General features: G+C 42.3%; 1 long non-coding RNA gene across 1 annotated transcript in view; it reads left to right on the plus strand.

Annotated features, from left to right (window-relative positions):
- Positions 1–1,656: 1,656 nt before the first annotated feature.
- Positions 1,657–18,520, plus strand: part of LOC111267686 (uncharacterized) — a 68,950-nt gene continuing 52,086 nt past the window's right edge. Inside the window, exon 1 of the long non-coding RNA XR_002684780.2 lies at positions 1,657–1,768. This is a non-coding gene — a long non-coding RNA (uncharacterized LOC111267686). The remainder of the gene's footprint in view (positions 1,769–18,520) is intronic.

Below are 18,520 nucleotides of genomic sequence, written 5' to 3' on the forward strand. Positions count from 1 at the left end.
AGAAACAAAATATTTATGACAGACATTAACATTCAAAACGTTTTTTTCGACCCCGTCGGAGCTGTGGGACCACATTTCAGTTCCCCCCACCGAACCAGAAAGTTTAACAAGTTCCACGCATGTTCAGTGCAGGTGACACACGACTAACTTGAACAACTGCAAATAAAGTTTGACCAAATGAAACCGCATCGACTTTGTGCAAACTGCGTCCCCCGACTTTCAGCACCCTCAATGCCGAATCGTTGTCCATTGGGGGCTCGTGTCTCCGTCGACAAACGAGTACACCCCTCGCCTTAGGACGTTCGCAGCGCCACCTGTGGTGGATATCTCTCCTCCACCAACGACGACAGTACGGGCGTGAGCGTAACGATAACCAGAGTCGGCTGTATGCCGGGTTGCGCTGAAGTCGAAAGACAGGGTTTAGGCAGGCGGTTAACCAGGAGCTAACGGGACCAGAAGTTGGGTTTACAGTCTTATTGCTTAGCTGCTTGGAAGTGCTGAGAAGTTGCGTGAGAAAGTTGATTGGACAGAAAAAGAAAGCGACAAATAATTCGAGATTTTTGATAAAGTAGAGTGGAAAAGTTTTGAGGGCCAACTGTGCCAGATGGGACGGAGAGGAACTAGAAGTTGTAGACATGACAAATGCTGTATTATGCCAGATTGCCTAATATGTTGTAGACGTGTTGAGTATTGATTGATTCTGCTAATTCGTTCGCCGCATCCTGAGACGTTTGAAAGGGCTCTAAAGGCTCAGTGTTAGTTTCAATCATCCGGAAAGTTTTGGGCGGCACGGCGCTTTTGAACAAGCAAACTTAGTAAGCAATAAAAAAATGATACAAAGAAAACTTTAAGGGGAATCGGCAAGTGGGGATAGGTTTGCCGCTTCCGTTGTGAAGGTCGCCAATAGCGTGCTAACACATATTCAGGTGTCATTTACGCCGCTATTTCAACGGCGAGATAATCTGAAATACCCGGCTATCTACGATGGTGTTTGTTAATAAGTGAGAAAAAGATAAGTGATTAAGTGACAAAGTGGACAAACTTGGATGCTGGGAAAACACATTTGTTTTTACTAAATTTATTGTTCCGCGTCAAGTTACTCCCGTTCTGAACCCATCCGCTGATAAGTTCGTAATCGTCATGATTTATAAATAGGCTGAGGTGCTACGAAAGGTCGCTCATGTAGACGCGTACTTGTCACACTGGTCGATAACTATGGTGAGACATGAGCATATTCTGCTTCGTTCTACTGCAATAGTAAGCACGAAAACCAGTTCGATTAGGCACCCCGTAGAAAGGCAAACCTACAGTGAATCATATTCAAGCAGCAAACAGCTGGAAAACATAAGAACGGCGAGCACTGATGTGTTCAAATACGTGCTACGCTAGCACGCTCATAATACCTGTTAGTTTTTTGTTCGAGTTGAGCCGATTAACAGGAAGTGAGCAAAGCTAGCGGTTACAGACATCTATTGTATACCGAGCAGTTTACCATAGCCCGGCGGAGTCCACTCTTGTGAGGATTTTTGCATTGTGCTTCCTACTATCTAACTTGTGCTAACTATAATCCCATGTGATCGTCATGTTGAGGTCGTGGAGCTTAGCTAGTGAGGCACCATCCAGCAGATAACCATATGGACAGTCGCACATTCTACTTGTTGCAATCTGCTCTGCTTTGTTCTGTCCTCGACACGGCCTCACCAGTCTTCGCCGAAAGCCTGATCCGGTTGTAGGTACCACGTCAACTCGCCTCTCTACGCAATCGCCGGTAAGTCAGAGTAGCCTGTACAACTATTATCAGGGTAAGTGCTCTCGTCAGTCTCACGCTAATAACACGTGGATTTGAATAATGCAGCACCAGTGGCGCTCCAGACGGAAGTCGGCAAAGAGGTACCAAGCCAGCCGTAAAGCTCCAGGGGCCAAACAAGTTTCGTGATTTCTTTTTTTCCCGCACATTCCCAGTCTCTCACATTATCCCTGTACTTTTCTCTGCGGTGCCATTTTGCGGTGTTTTTATTCGGCCGGAAGCGCCGAAGCGGTCTCGTTAAAAAAAATGCTCCCGCGCACGTTAAAGAAAGAACTAAGGCGAGGGAGGGTTTGAAGTGGGATGCAGTGAGGTGTAGGCAGGAGTGAGAAGAGAGTGAAGAAGAAGAAAAACGAGTGTGATGGAACGAGACAAAAGGGAACAGACATCTACGAATGCAAATGTGTGGTAATTAATTATGCCCGGAGTGCCGCCAGCCAGTAAGTCAACTTGCCAAAACGAAGGGCATTCGCAGGGCCACGTACGCTCCTTGGAGTACCAGAACGGAACGGTGGGAGGCGGGCGCTGTTAGGAAAAGAAAATAGTGAATAGAGTAAAGGTACAGCCGACGAACAGCAGGCAGACACAAGTCCAACTGGGGATATGTTCGGATTTCAAACAAAGAGGCTAGCAGGATGAGAGAGAGAGAGGGAGAGGGAGAGGGGGGAAATGGTACTCGCCGCATCCCTGTGGCCTGTGCTCACAGCCGTAAAAGAGCACTTGATGCAGTCGTGAGATATTGTTACGGTTTCGTTACAACGTAGCAAGTACAGAAGCCTTGTGATACCTTAAGTTCGTTCTAGAACAATACGGCGTTAAGGGAGGTAGTAGATTTAAGTAGCAAAGGACAGCCTGAAGCGCAAATGTATGTTTGTGAAATAGTTCTTTATAGGGGAAGGGACGAAACACTTATTATCATTTCATTCCTTCGGATCCGTTCGTTTCCAGATCGTGAACGTGTGTCCTGTTGAACACTGTTTTCGCTCATAGGAAGTAGCTGGATTTTTGAGTAAAATTTAGAGCGCTACTGCAATTTCCATTAGGGCATCAACTCACACAGTAGGATTAGTGCAAGTAGATACGTATTTCCAACTTGACTTCCGCTATAGTGGGATAAACAGCCGAAAAAGTTTGTTGAATTCTAATTCTTTTTAGTGCTCTGACGGCTCAAAAAGTTTACACGTGCTTCTGTCAGCTTTCGCAACCGCGAAAACGATTTTTCTTTGTGAGCTTCACTCTATACTAGCCTCAACTAATAGTACGATATATGCGGGAGACGTTTGGTCACGTTCAGAAACAGGTCGCAAGCAAACGTTTTCCGGCTGACCGTTTTTAAAATCAGCTTAGCGGCCTCAGGTGTGTACGGCACAATAAAGCAATAAGTATTGCAACTGTGAATTTATTCGGCACAATTTAGTTTCGTATAGCGGCGGTATAGAGCGCAAGAAAAAAATCGTTACTGCACAACATAAGGCAACGCGTCTGTCAGGCATCAGCGTAAAAAAGAATGATGTCCTCTTACTGCTTCTGGGGTAAAGAAATGAATTGTGCAGTAGGCCGGAAAAAATTCAATCTGAGCCGCAGGCTAGCTTCAAAAACGAACAGAGACCTAGCACGTTACCACATAACGATCTTTGTAGGGTTGCTCTTTGTAGACGAGCAAACTGATTTGTCGAACGTAGCCGATTCCCGTTGGTAATCAATCATGCAGAATGAATTTAAGCTAATAGGCGACGTTCGTGACTAAGGTGGCTGCCCAGTAACCGGTGACACGGATGGTGACCAAATAGCTTCATCTAACCTGGGACTATCTTATTCTGTACGAAAACAAAGTAGGATGATTAGATATTTATATCTATAAATAAACGCTCAAAGCGTTTCCGGATTTGAAGGCCTTTCCACTGGATATGTTTAATATAGGCCTAAATTACTGTTAATAAAACTTTTCGCCAAACAACTTCAGATTGAAGTCTACGTCCCGCCTCCCTGACCGACCGAGCCATATATATTTTTCCATATACAGTACTTCCAATAAAATTAGTATAACGAACAACTAAAAACAAACATGCGAGCTGCTTGAGGGCAAGTGACCTTTCCACCCCCTTAATAAACACTTCGTTGGATTTGGATAAGCAATTATTAAGAAATTCATTTTTTAATCGAAACTATTAATTGGCCGCTCAATAATAATAGTTATATTAATGGTACCAGGCGCACATAGACAACCCTGCACAAGTAACTTTATTTGTGCAGTGTTCAATTGACCATTATTCCTGCATACGGCTAGATGCACCCATACTATAATTTGTACTACCGTCACATTGTCGTCCTCCCGACTTATATGGCTGAAATCACATTGGAATTGAGCCGATCGTATATGCACATTATTGTATACAGTATACCACAAAAAACTACGACGGTCAGTCCTGTTCGCGTCATGATACATAAACGGTATAGGTCCATCAAGTCCAGCTAAACAAACTAAAGCCATCCCATGCAAGCATTTTTTGTAAAAGTAACTTCCTCGATACGTATATATTGTCCCGTTTCTTTCTTCTTATCCTTAATTCGAGATCGACACTAGCCTGAATTTCTAGGTCATGCCAAGAAACGAATTAGGTTGAAATGAAGGTAGCCTTCCCGATTGACCGACGAAGCTGTGGTCTACCCACAGGCCGTTAATAACGGTTCGCGTAAAGTGTGTCGCCAATTCTTTGGGTCTTTGCGGCTTATAAACTTCGCCTGGACGGATATGACGGTGGGCCAAAATCGATGCGAGGTTACAATTTGAGAACTGCGGTGCTACGACTTGTATCCTACGTTAAACTGGACGTTGATTTGTTTTTGCAAATTGTTTTTTCGTGGTTTTCCACTTTATTCTAATCGAATATAATTGAATTGAGTGGATCTGCACACACTCACGGGGTTCATCCCGTATTTTCGTGCCGTTGATCGCTAATTACGACCGGTTTGGCGCGTGGCCAATGACTAACTACAATATGAGGCCAAGCATAATGAACACTTCAAACGAATCATCGGTTAATCCAACCTCATTGTGCACTTCAATATATTAAAGATATTTTAGTAATGCCCACCTCAACTGATCCCTGGCGCGAAAAATTTGTGCCAAAATTCGTCTGATCGCGCTGTCCACGACAAAAGACCTACGCTGTCAGCACTGAACTGATTATTTCCAAAATCTGTTAATCTGAAGACTATGATAATAACATAATTATTGATAGAGTGGGTGCTAAAGTGAAGCTCTGACGACGGCCAATTTCAACGACCTACTACTGTCAGGAAAAATTAGGCTAAACTGATTAAGTTGGGTCTGTGAGCAACCATACGAGGAAATGCTCCAATATTCCCATCAAATGTTTAACTGTCTATTTAGACATGGCAATTTGCGACAATTGTTCAACAAAGTTGGATCAGGGTGAACTGGCCAGTTAGTATGACAATTTAATATCAGCGATATTATTTTTCGACGATAGACCGCGATCGAGCGTCGCCGGACGCCATTATTCCTTGATGGTGGCATATCTCCAGATTCTTGGAATACCGTAATAACACTAATAATAATATAACTTGTACTGTATCTAGGGCACGGTATAGGTTATTTCTTGTCGTTAAGAGGTTTTCCAAGGCGCGATGTTCCTCATTAGCTTCTCCACAAGATACATTGCACAAGGCGATGCAAGCATTTCTCTCTCTCTTACCTATGTAGATGCTTTCCGATATGTTTGCTTGTCGACGCCTGCTCCTGCAGACCAAGAAGGCCTTAGACAACGCACCCTGCCTTTTTGCACCCGTAATGGATAGCATCATGCTATACGCCGCCCCGATCTGCAAAAGGACAACTATTAAAGAGTCGACGCATAAGAAGCACGGGTTTCTTCAGCATCTCAAGGGAAAGCCGCACCGCAGTCAGGGTTCCCGCGCAGTCCCTAGCACGATGAATGTCGTAAGACCTTAAAGCTACCAAGTTGTACAAACGATAAGTAAACCTGACCACATTAAGGCATGTACGAAAGAATTGTAGAGAAATGGTCGTAACGGTGGATTTCAATCCAGAGTGTACAACTCGGATTTTGGATGAAATCCCTAGTTTTGATATTAAATGAGTGATACGGGTGTGAGCACGGGTCGTTAGCGTATCTACTAACCCAGTTGCCTACGGGTCGCGGGAGTCACGTATATAAAACAAATAAAATATAGACGTCAAGGAGGACGTAGAATGCATGTATACGCTAACTAACGAGAAAGACGCTTTTGATGAAAGGTTTTAACAATAGTTTTACAATAGGCCGTTAAGGAGCGCTTGATAACAAAAACAAATACTTTGAGCCGAATCCTACACTGACAACATTTAGAACGAATGCTATACGTAAGCACTCTTGGGACCGCCTGAACTAAATATGTCACAATATATCTTTTTAAATATCCAATATAACTTTTTGAATCCATGGCGTCATTATTATATCGTGGATACCACTATATATCTATTCTTCTTCTCCGGCTCCTGTTCGCTTCTGTAATATTTGACCCCTAGATTTTCGCCGACCTCTAAAAAAAAGTCACACCCACTTCATTAATGTAATGCTTGTAATGACGGTATATCACGTCTCCTGCATCAGCGCCCAGCACCCTAATTATTTAAATGTACATTTCGCAGAGATAAATTCAGATCCTATTATTTATCGGCTGGTCTGTAAACACTGCTGCGTCTGCATGTCTATTATCATAGGATAAAATTTAAGTTTCTTCTAAGCATAATATTTATGTTGTTAACCGAAATTTTGCTAAGTCGGATCACGTTGCAAGTTAACCTAGCAAGTTAAGTGTCGCTTCGAACACTGACCGTAGACTGTAAGGTAGCGGTGATTAAGGGAATTAGCTAAAGACATGAACTTATTTTATTCAGGAGAAAATTAGCCAGCTTCTGCGCCCGATGCCGCGTTAGACGATTTCAGCAGAGGCTCCTTATGCAGCTACGACGTGAAATTTGAGTTAGTTAGAAAAAAATGTTTTACGATGAAAGTTATTCCCACGCGCAATCAGCTCTCTAAAAGCACACCTGACCAGACCGTTTAATGAATTCCAAAGTTATCTATACAGGCTACTTGTAAAGTTGATGTGCACTCGTGAAAAATAAGTTTATACTTGCCCATTTTCTGGGTGTAGCAATTTCTGATTAGCGAAGTTACATTTGGGGGTAAAACTGAGCTTATAGCTTTGTAAAACACAAGTATATAATGAAGAAAAACGGAATTCCAATTGAAAGGAAAAGTTGTTTGCCCTTGACGATATAGGCAAGCAATTGTGTGCGCAATTAGAATGGTGTGCAGGAATTGCACACCATTCTAATTTGCGTCGAGGTGTCTCGCCCAGGGCAAGTGTACAAGTGATTTCCTACTGTGGAAATGCTATTTTGTGGCACTGGGGCATTTATGAAAGTTTACCCAAAATTTCCTATAGCGACTAGTGCTGCTGCCACTGCTGTTGTCCCCTAATCTTTTTATGATGAAATGGCAAGTTTAAGTGAGTTAAAGTACGTGCAAGGTCCAAGTGATTCATAGCATCCAGTATGACTTACTGATGATTCTCCTAATATCCATTGAATCGACGCGGCAAGCGTAAACGTTACGCGCTGCTTCTGCGCAAAAATATCCGGAGCTCGAAATAGGCAAGAGGATAATATAACTTTATTTCTATACGCTGGAATGTTCCTATAGAGAGATCTAATTATATCGTGTCATTGTTAAAGAATGCGCGAGTAGTAAGTATTATGGAAGACTTAGGAATGATAACTAAGAGAAGAATTGATTGGTTCAATTCTGGAACTATGACGAAATGCCGTGTCTGGAGTGGCATATATAAATACTGCGTTTAGCCGGCAATAATGATGGAATGTGTTTATCACTACCGTCAGCGATGGCAGCGAACAACTGATCCGATAAGCCATCGCCATTAAAATGCTTCATTTTACAAGTAAAGCTCTAAATGCTACACGTATCATACGTGTTCTGCTCTAGCTTTTGTCTCGCCGATGTCTATGTACGCTTCACTTTGTCGTGTCTACCAGTCTAGCCGCGTACATTTTTGAAAATCTACTGAATACACGCTTATCGTCAGCCGGTACGTTAATATAACCTACATTTGACCTGCTTAATAGTTTTTGGCGTATTTACTACGGGCGCAACCATTCAAAACTACTTATGTACAGATTGTATTTAAATGTCTGATGGCAGACCTTTCTTAAAGTTACATTATCGTTGCACATGCCCAAACCCTGAATACATCCAAGTTTTGTAAACCTCGCCGGTGTCCCCCAGCCCATGCGACCCTACGGTTTCTCATTTCCGCCTGGCTCTTGTCGACCCTTGACTATCTAATTCCTACCTTACCATTATCACGAACCATCTAACATACGTGTCTCAAATTGATGTTACCTCTTTTCATCAAGAGGCGTGTTTGGCTCTTTGTGATCCCCTTGACCTTAGCGCCTTTGCAATTTCATTTCACGCGAGAATCTGTAACGCGTCAGTTCTTCATCGGTGATCTCACCGTTGACAATTAACGGTCAAAGTCACCCGTGGCGGCCGCCAAAGTTGTCGTCAGTCGCCCACTCACGGCAGCGTATTTCGCACTGAATGTTAGTCGAGCAGAGGCGGCTTCAGAGGTCACTCGCGTGTTGCATCCCAGCTTCAGTGTGCACCTTCTCCGGCAACTGGCTCATGAAAGGCGACGATTCATCAACGTTTCAACAAAAAGCATTACATGAACCTACTTCGCTCGACCTCCAGGATAGGGAACGAATCCTGCCGTTGGCAGCGCCACGTCTGTCGGTGCTCCTTACGCTACAACGCTTTTTCTAATTGCTCAAATAGTAATTCGTATCTTACTTCATTACAACAAACCTACTGTCGGTTCTGTAAATTTCATTTAATATAGTGTTTTTCTCCTACTGTTTATCATAGTAGTAGTACTAGAATCATTAATAGGATAAAACCATAGCCAAGGCCGTCGACGCCGTTCACAGCAGCTGTATCCTGTGACTTTAGACAACCCGGACTGAACTAACGTACGTCTGTGTGCGTGTCATAGCGTGCGTCTCTGTATTAATCTACTGGTCTCTCAGAAAGACAAATGGGTAAAACAGTTATTAGGGTACTAAGTCATTTTTGAAAGCCAGAGTTGACGCACTAATCACACTGATCCGAAACGACGTACCCAAACTCTCATTGAAACAAAGCGATACATAATTCATCTAAATGATTCATGTAGCCGTAATATGTACAGCGTAAAAATGTCGTCCTTACGGTCATTGTGAAATAATATGGTACTAATAGATCAGGGTGTTTCGGTCCAGTACATGCCAGAGTTGGATCAGGTAAAGATATTCTTCAAAGAGGATCATTCCTACGATTCATTTTATTAAAATACATTTGATTAGCATCGAGCAAATCAAGTGATTGATCTGCTGATCGTGGAGAATTTCGATCTGCGTCAGATGGGCTGTTTGCCTGAAGACTTTTCATACCAAAGAAAAAGCATCCTCAACGAGCACCAAACTGATTCATATTGTATGTCCCTTATGGTGCCGTTGCTGGCCTGATGTGCTCTTTAGTGTCAGACGAAAGTTACACTAAGAAAACGATACTCCGATCAATGAAATGATACAACTACGTACTCCTACATGTTACCACTGAAAATGATCAAAATGACAATTTTCGTTAGTCTTTACCAGCCCGAGTTCCATTTATTTCGTACTTAGTGCTATCTTTTGTCCTTGTCTTTCGAATGTATTCGCTACTTCGTTTTTTTATCACCCCATCATGACCACCCCAACCCACAGTCAGATCGACTTGCGAATGCTCCAGCTGCGACCCGCAAAACACTTATTATTTCTTCCACCTAAATGATTCGCACAGATTTCCATGTTATTGACATCCATTGCGTACCTAGACGTACATTGTGGCCGTGGGTATCTTCCTGTTCTTTGCCCTGCTAATCTAGGTCAGCAGTTACGGCCTCGTACAACCGCCACGTTTTTGACCTTAAAGGAAAAAACATTGGAACAGTACCAACGCTTTCACTCACTGTTTCTAATCTCTTTTAATTTCTTTTTCTTTTATAGGGAGAAAGGAATAGGCCGAAAGAAATAATAGGGAAAGAGAGACAAGAACCAATTAACTTAAACGGACGTGCTATAAAAGGCCGATATATTAGAGTATAACAAAGGTTGCACGACATCACGGAAATGACTCCTAATAACGGCGATGTGTTAGCGAGCTCAGAGAAAAACGCGTTAAGGTGACGGCGGCTGCTGAAAAATCTGGACCGTGACATTTGCTTCACGTCGCAGAAGTGGTTTAAATCGTAGCCAGTTAGGTCATCCCGGGAGGTTAGAGTGCCGTATCAGGAAACACCTCTATTGACTTACTCGAAAGACGCGCTGTTTCTTTATGTGTGAACATGGAATTGGTCTAAAGCGATGAGATATTAAGAAAAAATTCACCACATATGGTAGAACAAAGCCTCCTGAGAGTTTTCTTTGTATTTTTTTTTACGTATGTGACATATGTACACCTGGTGGTGTATATATATATGTAAAATAACTTTTGTCCCCATATAGATATAATACATACTAGAAATGAGTGCACCAACCGAAAAAGTTAGTAAAGGCGAAAGGACTCGCCAGTTCTTTTTATCAGGTGACGATAATAAGAGACGTTTGAGGTCGATCAACTTAAAAAATCGGGGGCAATAATGGACGTAAAGACGGCGAGCTGTTTGGTAGTTGAAAAATATTCTCTAATACGTTAACGATTCGTGGCATTTTTGACAAATTGGGCGTTGATTTTATCGTTTATGCTGTTGCAATGGGTTTCCGGTGAACTGGTAATAACCCAAGTGGTAACAGCGCAAGGTCATCGTTTGGATATAATCTTACGTGGTTTTGTAACATATCATTGGTTTTGCTGTTGCGTATTTTTAAATGCATCAAATTGTTGGACGTGTGTTATCAAAGGTAAATAATTGGTAGATATTATATAATATATGTCGCTACGAACTGATTAAGCCTTTCGACATTGATTAAGAAAGCAGCCTCTCAAGGCCAGAAAGTCAAGCTCGAGGCGTGAATATCAAGTACTATAATTAACGTAACCCCATGCACTAAATGCGCGTTCACAGATCAACTTATGATGCGTTCGATGCTTTCAACTACTGCAAGTTTACTTCATCAAAAGTGGAACGCGTTCCCCATTATCTACGTAACATGTAATCGAACAAACTTAAAGATACGGCGAACATCAATGATTGTTTTGCGCATATTCGAGCTATTGAAATTAAGAACTTTCGAAACGAGCGCAATGTCTCCGTCTAACGCCTTTAGTATCACCGAAACCTTGTGGGTTTCATCGTGTACCGACCAAAAAGTTTTTGCTCTGTCCTTCTTCTGACCCCTCTCGGAAACTTTTCAGAGCGTAAAAAATGAGCTGACCAAAGCGACGAAGTATAAGGGCACCATAAGAGGATAAAATATTGAGTGTTCTGAAATTGTCACCAGTTTGTACGAGATTAGTCGTTTACGGCGTCCATGTGTACGGTCGTCCATAACCTCTCAATTGGTATGTACCACGCGTATTCACTGAAGTACACGATTAGACGGATACAACGTCGGGAGCTTGTCGTCGACGATATGCGAGTAAGAAACGCTTGAACCAGCCTGTACTGGCCATCAACAACATTTTTTGAAATAAGAGGCCGACACGAGCAGACGTGTTCTCTCTGCAGAGACAAGGAGCAAGGGAGAAGGAGTAAAAGCGAAAAAAATACGTTTCTGAAAGCGGGACACCAATTTTCGGATTTTTTTCTCCTTCGATATATTCGGGGACATGTAACCGATGTGTCGACGTGTTAGCCCAGTATGGTGTAGCTATTACAGGCATAGTGGTTTTAGCACCGCTGAATGGTATTAGGCCGTCTAGAAAAATGCAAATAGGATATCATCAAAGGTTTCTGAAGATGAATTGTTGAAAATTCAAGGCCTACATTTTGGTCGAAGTAGTAGTTAAACAAAAATCGATCTAGGATCACACCGAGGAAATGTGACTGTGGCATGACCTTAATGGGTATTTATGTAATTAATAAACACTGACTGATTTAAATATGCAGAAAATATCTAGGAGTAAAACGCGGTATCCGTAAATGTAATTTGAATATTATAATAACGTCCAATAACAATGTCTAATTAACATTTCATTATAACAGTGTGTTCACTACAATTTGCTAGTTTATACGGCAGGTTGGACCGAACCTAGAACTAATCTAGCAATGTGTGATACTATTATCAAGAGTGCTGATGGTAAAACCTTCATCGTTTATAGAAGTATGCATGGCTACCATTATTCCCAATATTTCACTTGTTTAAATGATGTCATCGCCTTCAAACATACCGAATATACGCACCCCGGGCTAAATATAGTAAACGGCGATTGCGAATCTCCCATCCTCTCATAGATGCTGTGGTAAAATTAATGGAGCAGAGATGGCTGCACGACCGATCTTCGTTAATAGGTCCATTCACTTCTTATAGCTCCTCAACTCTTTTACCAGCCTCATTGTGGGGTTGAGACAGACAGCCGTTAACTTTGACACTCCGTATTATGCGCGTAAGCCTTGAGCCTTGTCTCGACCAAACAGTCGCCCTTTCCTTCAGCGTCCCCAGTGCCAATGCGGATCGCGCTGATAGACCATGACATGCCTACAATCTATGGAAGGGGCGATTTTAGCCAACTAATGGATAGTGCAAACGATTCGTAATACCACTGGTCAATTGGCAGCCTGGCTGGACTAAAAGAGCGTCGAAATGCTGAGGAATAGGAAAACGATTGAAGAGAGCCAGAGCGAAACTCTACCCTGGTGTCGTTTACATCGAACCTTGCTTCCTCAGCTGCTTTGAGGTTTGCGGAGAGTGAGAACAGCGCGAGACGTCAGCGACGGTGGAGTTCCGACGCCACCTAGACACGCACCGTTGAATACGCATACACGGATTTACCTCCGCAACAGGGTTATGACTGGCCTATGCCGAAAGGATCAGACTACCATCTAGAACAGGATGGGAAGCGTTAGGGGCAGCACGTACTGCCTTGTCATCGAGTATACGTGCTATGGATAGGATACTAACCATAATTACGTAGGTAGCGGTGGGGTAACATTAGCAAGATAAGAGAGGAACTTTTTTCAGAAAAGGATTACGTGGCAAAGCAACAACAACAACAACAACTATAGCAATATGACAACAATCGTCGACCATAGATGTTATAGAATGATTCCAAATGAGCTATTTATTTACGTGTGTAAAGAATTAAATACTTCGGGCATATAGACTATTTTGAGAGAAGAGGTTCCAACTAGAAGCATTACCAAACTGAAACATCTCTGAAGTTCATATAGCTTATTATATATAGAGTCTTTAACAAGATTATTGGTGTGGAGAAGTTTCTGTTGTTACACTCGAAAGTAAACTTTGATCTTAAGGTGTTGCCGGTTACACAGTTTGCAACAGGTTTACATGGCCGTAGGCTATTTGTTGAAGAGTTGAACATCTACCATTCATTGAGACACACTTAGAAGATTTTCCTGATTGCAATACCAGTATCCTGAATTGACAACTGATTGGCAGAATGGTAATAAAAATACTTTGGCTGCAAGTAACTGTTAAACTCATAGAGGCCTAGTCAAGTATTCGGCTAGAGTGCTTAAAGCCCTTCCCACCTTTTTTAAACGTCCTATGAAGTTAGGCTGCAGTGTGTAAAAATCAGTTCTTAATTTTCCTTACCATTCCTGACTTTTTGGTTGACATGTTGTAACATAATGATATTCCCTAGATGTAGGTCACCGGTTCAAAGTATTTAGTATGTAACACGCATGTTTCTACACTTTTGAAGTCAGAGGGAACGAGTCTTGTAAGTATGGTACCTTGTTTACACTTTAAGATAGTTCCATTTTAACTGTCCTATAAGCATTTTAGTCGATGTTGAGATATTTTCTCTACTCAGTTTAAGGCTCCAGGCTTTTTGACGGACCTGAATCATCTGATACGTCTGGAAGATGTCACGTCTAAGAAAATTTGTTGCGTCTGCAAGTAGTTTGTCCTTTCTAATTTGTTTTGGGGCGCACCAAGTAGAGAACCGGCCGATCTCGTTGACAAGTTTCGTATAATTTTTGGTAAGTTTAGTCAAACTAAATCATTCTATGAGCCATTGTACAAATTGCCCCTAGAAGATTTCTGGGAAAAACATGTATATATATATATATATATAATGATAAACATGTGGTCCACACTACAAGACGGTACCCTTGTAATGGTCCTATAGTGACGTGTTCGCCTAATTAACTTGGGGACGAGAGGGATTGTCTAAACTGGACGCATGATTCGTTGGTGCAATGATCTTCGAAGGAGCTAGCCTTCTAGTATTATGTATCACTATAAAAGTCAGTTATTTTCTCTTACATTTTCGTTGGAATCGTCGCTCTCGTATATGACGGTTACGCATTTGATAGAATAATTAGTTTAGTACAGAAAACAGAGGGTTTCAGCTTGTGTTCAGTCTTATGGTACGAGTGTCCTATGGCTCTCGTAGGAGATTCATGCGGTCGGCGCGCATTTCGCATCGTCTCTCGTATCCACTTCTGGCAATGATATGTATTTGCACGCACGTACTAGTACCATGCAACAGGACACTGGAAACATCCGCAGGCAATATGATCAATTACATTTTCCCACAGACGGGCCAACTGACCTTCCATAAATCACCATTCGAACGACTGTACTTTTTTTGCCTAAAGAACACAAGATCGAAACAGATTTCGATCTACTGCCCACCTGACTGTTGCTCCGTCACTTTGATTCCCTGTCAATTCATTGTTTTCGTATTCAAAGAAGTGGCAGTAGAAGAGAATTAATCATTACGCTATTGGCATGGATAAAGTAGAGCCGGACCGTTTTTTGTTGTAGTTTCAAAGCAGCTGTAGCAGAACAACTTCTTGATGAGTCGCTGTCAGCTTAACGTACTAAATGTTTCGTGTTTCATCTACGGTCCTGTCTTTTGGTGCGCTCAAATGGAAAAGTCTAAGTTAAGTACTACCTCAGTTATGCATTACTTCAAACGACTGGCTCGTTACAGCGTCTAATGAAGTGTGTCTACGTCTGATTTCAAACCTAAGCCATCTTATGTGTACCTAAGTTTAGCAAAAAAAACACGTTACTACTCATCACGAAAATAATAATAATCACGAAAAATCTTAGCAGTCTAAAGACGAACAGATCTAGCTAAAAAATAGTCAATACGTTTGGATAACCCACTACATGTATGAGGATAGTGCGTTTCAATCAGGAAAAATTTTTGTCCTAACAACCTGCGGTCCATCCGCTACTCTTAACACAAGACGAAAGCCAGTTTTTGACAAGAATAAAACAACTAACTCGTCATAGCGAACTATAGTATATCGCTTTCAAACTAAAGCGAAAGACTGGCTGTCATCCATTATGAACAAACCCACATCTAAGTCATAAAGAAAACTTCTGTTTGTCGAATCGGTGGTCTACTTTATTGTCAGTTGAACTCTTAGGAAGCGAACCGCTGGATCCTCAGCAAGAGCTAGATTTAAGGACTTCGAAAGTTCATCAAAAGAACTTAACAAGCAATTTTCAATATACCTGTATTTTCATATTAGAAATGAATAACCACACTCTACTTGGGTCGTCTAGATTTTTCGGAACTTCCTGCGCTTTTTTTGCGATTGTTTTAGGCCTTAAATATTTTCTGCCCGTTTTCAGCTCAGAATGCATCCCGTTGGGAATTTTCGTGTGTAGCGTATTTGAGCTGCATTTAACTGGGTTCCCAGGTACCAATATCGCTTGATGTACGGTTATTACTGAGAACATTTTGGTATAGACACAACTGACCTTTAGCAAGTTGTTGTTTGATGGAAAACTAACGCTGGATTTTCAGTTTTTCAATTTGCCCCTAGGGCGAATTGAGGTGAATATTCGTATCGTATGCGAAATTACTATACGTCGTTAGTGTTCATTAAAGTCTACAAAATGGGTATAACTAATTAGCCATTCTGGTTCTCTGTAACAGTCTCACCCAATGAGTTCTGCCGTACCGCCACGGACGGCTCGATCACGACTGTCACGTGTTAAGATTTGCCAGCCTCCTAATGCGATAGCATCCCTGAAAACAGCCGTCTAAAAGGTTAAGGTTGCCATTCCATTTGTTCAAAGTCTATTCAGCCTATCCATGGCTAAAAGAGAGAAGCCTGCTAAACGCTCGAGGAGATGGTCGACCAGAGAGGTTCATCTCTGTGAGCATAAGCGTTCCACGCAATAGTGGACCCGGCAGTTGCCACAGGTCAAATAGCCATTCCAGGTAGACCCATAGGCCATTTTATTTATTGTGCCTCACTTTTCCCTGCAAAACTTTATAATGGAGTTGTTATTTTACTTGAGTCTATGTTAAGTATCAGAACGCAAATTCGTCACTAGTCGAGTTGCGCGTGATGCCGCAAAGATCCGCATAGGTTAAACTAGACGACGGCATGTCACTCGTTCCTGATGTAAGGATCCGTGACGTACAAATGATCGCTATCTGGCGACAACGGAAACTCCCGCTGTGCTTCACCGTGATATACCGTTCAGCTTATAAGGTTCATATTGTCTTCTGGCGATGAGGGTAAGCTTCTTAAGCAGTTCGACACATGTCCAGTATTACGGAGGTTACAAGCGAAGTTTAACGGGACAATCAGCGACGTTGCACTATGGCAGGCAAGGGTATACTGTCAAAAGCAATTTACAGCATCATATCATACGATAATACTGCACCATCTCCTTAAGTTCGTCCTGACGTTCTACGTGCGCTACACGCGACTACTGGCATACGAAATTAGACTTCTCCTATTTAGTCGATTTTGTCCGGTGCTTGTCACTGGGCAGCTCAACTGAGGCCGTTCTGTCGTCGACAACAACATGCAACATGCGCCCTGTCTTCAACGTACCATTAGACATACATACTAATGAAAGCCTATTGTTCTGCGATGCGTACCTGGGGCAAAACACGGGTCTGGGTTTGTTATGGAAACACAAATTTACTGAACATCGCAGCATGCTTATTCTGTGTACGTTCGGGGATTTTCTCTTCCTGTGCGACCGTTTGACCTAGTGATTCCCCGGTGGAACGTCTCGGAGGACACGAAAGGCATGACATTGAGTCTTCGACTATAAAGGGTCTCAACGTGCCGGTAGGATGTGCCGGCGTCTAGTGCCTTCTCGATTGCGCTTGTACTTCTTTAAGACAAGCGTCATGAACACGGCCGCAGTCGATAATGTTTCCACAAGTGATGGCTGAAACAGCAATGAGGCATTGCAACCCAGTACTTTGGTCGAGCCGACTGAATGAATATCATCAAAAATGCGAGTCCCTAAAGTATCGCTGATGTAGCTTTATACTTGTTTATCATTCATATTCATATTTACTTGAGGTAGTAATGATAATCAGGAAGAGATCCCTTTTATTTTATTGGCTATTTCTGGTCGCTACTGTTTGTTTGTCGTAGGTCTCAGCCAACAAGGATGTACTTTGTGATTCGTGCTATTAAAGAGACCTTGCCAGAACACCACGGTCTTAATAGTTAATCTCGTAGAATTTTCCGCATCATCGACAACCTTCCTGAAACATGCTCTATACAGAAAAGAAACGGTGTGTCTCGGTAAAAAAGGTCAACACAAGGAAATGAAGCGAACGCATACAAGTGCCGATCAACCGAAGCCGCGAGGGCGAATTGGAAGAAAACTTGAAAACCTTTGCCGTGTCAGCGCATGTCGGCCTGTCATGAACGTTGGATCAGGATGCTAGGACGACGATCTGGCCTACGCTGATCCTGTCATTGTGACCTAGGAGGCGAATTATAATTTAAACGCTTCAAACGGTTGCAGCCCACAAAGGGATACAAAAGAGCAAAGAAGAATGTCAGTTTGACCGATAGGTATACCGAGTAGAGACTAATGTTTCACAATGGCTACGGGTGCTAGAGTTAAGTCAGTGATTTCCCTGTTCTTCTAGAAGGAAAGCGTTTTCTGTAAACATTGACTTGCCGCTGATTTCAGTTTCAGTCTTCGGAATGTTACATCACCTTTGTTTATTTTCTGGCAAGGTTAAAGGCAAATGTTACGCGACTTTATTCTTGACTTTCGAGAACAGGAACGGGAAAAAGACTTCGAGGTGGCACCGACTTCTGGTCTAAAGTGATCCGGGAGCATAGCAAAGCGAAACTTCTAGCGAAACCGCTCCGCCAAAGAACACCCCAACGAAAATGTCTATGGAAAGGACGGGTCAGCTTGCAGCCTTAAAGACTATTGTAATCCTAAATCAACTTAGGTCTATTCTGCACTATTCTTATGGGTTGTCGAATAAGTATTGACGATTTTTCTAGCTAGGTAGCTTTATAATTACATATATATGTCATAGAAAAAGCGCTAAAATTGTCGGGATGCTCGTGTTCGCACTCAAGATAGACTGCCCAAAACGGCAAAAAAATGTATACTGTTTATGGCGACAATGCGCTATCGAGAAACCCGGCCCAGTGATGATTCTGTTACTTTCACTCTAAGCGATTCCGTTCGAAATGGTTGACCAATTATGCAAA

The sequence above is a fragment of the Varroa jacobsoni genome, unplaced genomic scaffold, assembly GCF_002532875.2.
Source record: "Varroa jacobsoni isolate VJ856 unplaced genomic scaffold, vjacob_1.0 scaffold_1209, whole genome shotgun sequence".
NCBI lineage: Eukaryota > Metazoa > Arthropoda > Arachnida > Mesostigmata > Varroidae > Varroa > Varroa jacobsoni.